A 6,000-nucleotide genomic window follows, 5' to 3' on the forward strand; every position below is an offset into this window, starting at 1 on the left:
ATTGCGATGGACAAGTCGGACGCACGTACCAGCACGAGGCCGAGGACTCTTCTCTCAATACGGGGACAAGGCGGAGTGGGCACCAGGTCGGCTGAATTTTGAACAAAAAGCATCTTTCAAAACACTTGGAGAAAAAAACTATTAGTAGGGTGCATGGCATCGTGCCTTAAGGGATCGTTCAAGTATTACGTAAGAAGATTTATTACAATTATTTACCTCCCCATCCCCCTTGTCAGCAAAAGTAAGCAAAGCTCTTACCCCCTAACCCCACGCTTACGTAAATATTTTGCAATTAATGTAAAAAAAATCAAAATACTACCTATGGCGAATCATCATCCAGACTCCTCTGCCCCCCATGTCAACTCAAAATAAGCAAATCAACAACCCCCCGCCCCCCCTATAGTGCTTACGTAATACTTGAACGGCCCCTAAGGCAAATTGCTGCAACTTCCCGTACGGTAATTAAAAATCTTGGTACGGAACCAAAAAAATTTACACAAAATGTGTACACATTATTAAATCTCTATAGAATATCTGATAATTTAATGTACGTATGTCCAATAAACATTTTTGACCGCCAAATGACATTTTTTAACTTCCCGTAGGGTAAGTTATTGTAATGGGCCGAAAATCGGAATTGAAAATTTTTAGATTTCTCGACGTTTTGAAGGTTTCTGAACGTTTTGGCATACCTCAGAAAAAATGGATGTGTGTATGTATGTGTGTGTGTGTGTGTGTATGTATGGATACAAATTTTCAGTCACGTTTTCGGGCGAACGGATCAACCGATTTGAATGGTTCAAAAAACATTCGACTCCTATTGTTAGGGAGGTGTGCTGATTAGTTTTTGGCAAAGGCAGGTCCAGCCGTTTCGGAGATACGGAGCAAAGAATGCAGAAAATAGAAATCGACTTTTTGAGAGAAGGGAGTATCCGATTTGAATGATCTAAAAAACATTCAATTAGTAATGATTGGGAGAAGTGTTTGTTAGTTTTTGGCAAAGGCAGGCCCAGCCATTTCGAAGATACGGAGCTAAATATGTAAAAAATGGCAGTTTTTGAGAGAACTAAGCGTCCGATTCAAATGATTCAAAGAACTTTCTGCTTGTCTTAACAAAATAATTGATTTTGGAAAAAACATTTTGTTCCAACTTTTTTTTTTTTTTTGTACATATATCGAAAATAATTCAGATTTTATTTTTAATTCTGACTATAGTTCTAATATACTTTACAAATAATTTCAACTTTGCAATTCAGTTTATATAATTCTTATTAATATTAGACAATGTTACAATATTTATAATAATCTATTTGAAAACATTCAGTATTCCTCAAACATTTTGTTATGGTACGGGAAGTTCCAGCAATTTGCCTTAAAGCACGATGCCATAACTGCCTCAAGACAGAATTCCACTTACAGCTAGTTTAACTTATTTTTATTGAGAGTTCATAACTGCTGTACCTGTCTTCCCACAAAATCAATCAGTTCTACATCTTATCTTATCAATACAAATAAAATCTTTTTTGAATCATACTAATCTCAATAACTGAAATAACATTTTTGGTACTTTTTGTCCAGTATCGTCGAAACGGCTAGACCTGCCTATGTCAAAAACTAATCAGTACGCCTCCTCATCAAGAGCAATCGAATGTTTTTTGAATAATTGAAATCAGTTGAACCGTGTTCCCGAAATCGTCGATGAAAATTTGTATCCGCACACACACACATCAATTTTTTCTAAGATATGCCAGAATGATCAGAAACGTTTGAAACGTAAAGATATATAAAAATATTCATTTTCGATTTTTTTGCGATTACTATTTGCTTCCCGCAGGGCAAGTTAGTATTAGGTCTATTATTGAAGTTAAACTTCTAATACGGATTGCAAAATGTTACAGTAATATCACCAAAGAAACTGTCGCCTTTGTCATTCTCTACCACAATTCACTACAGATGACGCAACTGGTGAAAAAATTTAGTATTTTGGTCATTACAGGGATTTTAATGAAACTTTTTCCTTCGTATTAACCTCATGAAATAAATTTGGATTGCAAATAATAGAAATGATCCTAAAATTGAAGGAGATGCATGCTACATTAAAAAATTGAAAATAAAAATATTCCATCAACTGTAAATTGTTTGATATAGCAATAATAACGCCAACGAGTTATGAAGTCTACCATCCTACTATTTTCAACTTCAGATCAAAATGTAAGAAATGAAAGTAGGAATAAAAAGGTCACTTACACCATGCGGTACGATAAGACGAGATATATTCTATGATCGAAGGAAATAAAATAATCTCATGGCAAATTGGCAGTAATAAAAAGCACTAGTTTATCAAACAACAATCCTACCTAAAGTTACAAATTCAACGACTTTCATTGCAAATCATAACAAAAACGATCCCAATGGTTCCATATTTTCTGTTTCCTTGACAGCTCTCTCTGAACAAACTTCACCACTGAAAACCAACATGTGGCAACACTAACCGATATAGAAAAGCAAGTAGAACGGTCTAGACTAGACAGTTCGTAAACAGTTGAAATGCTTTATATATTTTAGAATTCAGTCTCAAATTGTGTAGGTATATTCTAAACTAGTTGTAATTAGTATATTGCCTAAAGGCGAGTTGCATAAACTTTGCTCATTTTGATCATGAATAAATAAATTTAAACAAAATTTTGATATATTTTATAAAACAAGTATTTACTTAGGATCAAGAACCAAAAAACTTTGGTTAGAATGTGGACTGTCTTAAAATTAATATTAAAACTTAAAACTTTCAAAACAATCTTTTTTATCAATTTGGAAGCGTTTGAGCCCCTGGGAGCACGGAAATTCAAAAACATCCATATTAAGGATAAGCCTAATATTTATTTATTTATTTATTTTTATTTATTTGTCCACTAACATATTTCCTGTGACTTTATCACTAAAAGGGGAGTGATGTGGCAACACCAGTCAGCGTTAGTTTCGACAGCGAGTGAAAACAAACAATTGATCACATGATCAATCATTTTATAGACTTTTTGTATATTTATATAAATATTTATTATTAGTAAATAAACTTGCTAAATTAAATTATAACATAACATAGTATGCTAGTTTACAATTCTGGTGTACTTCTCCTTTATTTCGGAGCCCTAAAACTCAATCTATTTCTTTTCCAGACCCAGTTTCTTTTCATCTCGATAAATAATTCTGTAATGATCATCGGGCATAAATAAATTGTAACGATTCGGAATCGCATTGGGAAATCTAGTTTCTCACATCTAACGACTGTTGTTTTATAAAGAACTAGATTTCAGATAATAAAATTGATCTCGAAATCTAAATACTACATTGTTGATGAATAAATAAGAAGACACGTGTTGCCATTATTATAATATTCTTACTATGAGAATTATAATTATTTATAAGATCTAGATAATTGATAAGATTAAAAGAAAATTATCTTTTGCACTTATAATTAATAACTCATAAATTGAATTTTCATACTATGTTTAGTACTGTGGGTCAATATGGTGATTTAAAATGAATTGATAGATTTTTTTAGTAACAATTAAAATATATATGATATTTTGTAATGGTCGTTTGCTATTATAAAAGGTTTCAATAATTTTTTTTCAACAGATGTTATGTAACTATGAGACGAGGTTACGCTTTTTTTATAATATCCAATAAAATTTGAATTATTATTAAAGAATGATTGTACACAATTTGTTAAAAGCAATCAATTTTTTTTTCATTATTGTGGACAAAAACGACAGAGGCGTAGTTATGATTAATTGGCAACTTGCCTATCATTTAGGGGCCAATTCTCGGATAAATTAAAATATTATGTTACGGTCCTATCTTCGTATGAATGGCACAAATACACACTAGGATGAGATAAAGTATAAAAGTTGAACATATAACTTAAAAATGTGTTTGTTAATTACTTGCAGTAAAATCCGCAGACAGAATAAATAAATTAGTATGAAAAATCTCAAAATCCGACATCAACAAACAATAACAGCAATCCTTTTTATTTTTGTCACCGAGACGTCGAATAAAATCCGAGATGGTGCCTCACGATACATACGAATGTCCGATAATCAATGAATGATTCAATTGTGTATTTTTTCTTTGATCTTTTTAAAAAAAAATTATTATTCAGTCCTGGTTTTGAATATTTTAAATCGACGATATGGCATGAGGTCAGTGACGAATAAATAACAATGTTTACAGAAATAAATTCACATCTTGACTGATTTTGATGATTTTATCATATGTAGCCAAATAGAGAAATGAGAGGCTTTATGTCTTTGTTTGTGGCCTTGACCGTCATTTTGTTCGACACAAAGTTATAAAAAAACACTTCATAAAAATTATAAGTTTATTCGTTAAAAATTTGTAGATGAAAATACAGAACTAATCAATGAAACCAAGAAGGTGTTTTTCTTCCAGAAGGCATCTATCACCTGAAATATGGTTAAAATATCCATAGTGGCCTGATTGACCAGGATTTTTGACAAACTTATTCTCAAGATCAATTTTTTTAGAAGTAAATTTACATTTTTTTAATGTAAACTACCCAAAATAGTCATTTCTAAACGAGTTTTTGAAAGCTTAAGTGAAACAACAAATATATTTATACTTTTCTTGATTTTGTTTAAGATTTCCTAAATAAAAACTTGATTATTTTCGAGCTAGGACATCTACATCTTAATACCTTTACATTTAATATAATAATAATATAATTTATTTTTTAAAATAATTATACATCGCAACAACTTGCCAATAGTCCTTAAAATTGCTCAATTTATTAAGTAAATACTCAGAAAACACAAATGTGTCTAGTCGGTGCATTTTCCAGAACAATTAATTTTTACAAGGACTTTTTATTACCAAAAGTACCTAATCAATATTTTTATTATCTACAGAAGACTTTAAATACATTATCTATAACAATTATACTTTGTTGCAACTTGCCAATAGGGGTCAAATTAATTTTCAAATATATACATATATAATATTACAAGAGACACAAATATGTAGTTGATATTTCAAATATTTTTTTTGTAGAGCCTCTATTATAACCACAGATCCAATATTAAATAAACAACTTGTATATGACAATGTTCAGTATAACTCCCAGCTATAATTCATCATTGTAGAAATATGTTTTTTGCTATTTTTCAAAATGGGGTAAATTGAGACGTCCAGAGGGCAAATAGGTCCAATGTCTTACTTTTAATTTTAATGGAATTTTACAAAAAAATAGCTAGAATTTCATGGATAATTTTTTTACAGAGGTAATACTGTATAAAACCTTGATCTGGTATTTCGTATTTACTCTTCTTCTTGTTATTTTTTATTTTTTACACCTTTGCCAAAGTAAAGGTTCAGTTGGTCATTCTTATTCCTCACAGATAGATAAGCTTTTATAGAGGTAATTATAAAAGAGAATATTGAATCTTACTTAAAATTAACAATATATCTTGTGAAACAATTGAATAACGTATATTTAAAAATTATATAAACTCGTTAACTAAACAAAAGTGCTCATAATATAAAAAAAACTAACAATGAAAGTTCTTGAAAAACTCTTGTCTTTACTGAGTTTAGAGATATCGGCGTTGGACCTTTTTACCCGCGGACCTTTTAAGCCGTGCTCTAACTTATATATATATATATATATATATATATATATATATATATGATTTATCTCGGTCATGAAACTGTTTCGTATGCCGCGCCCAAAAATTCAAACCGAAATCAACAAAAACACACAAAACCGTTCTCTTCTCTTGTGTTTCTATTATTTATATTTATATATCTGTATCAAATCGACAAATGATGAATAAAAAAAATCGACACATGAATAATGGTGAATAATTAATTATGCATGCAACGAATCCAAATCAGATCCAAATCGACGTCATTGGAAATGGAAACGTTGACCCCCATTTCGCGGATACAGTTAAAATGAGAATTTAGATTCGAAAAAAATAT

Source organism: Ctenocephalides felis, unplaced genomic scaffold (assembly GCF_003426905.1).
Source record: "Ctenocephalides felis isolate EL2017-DRISC unplaced genomic scaffold, ASM342690v1 CF-g0.4_SCAFFOLD_01170, whole genome shotgun sequence".
NCBI classification, from domain to species: domain Eukaryota; kingdom Metazoa; phylum Arthropoda; class Insecta; order Siphonaptera; family Pulicidae; genus Ctenocephalides; species Ctenocephalides felis.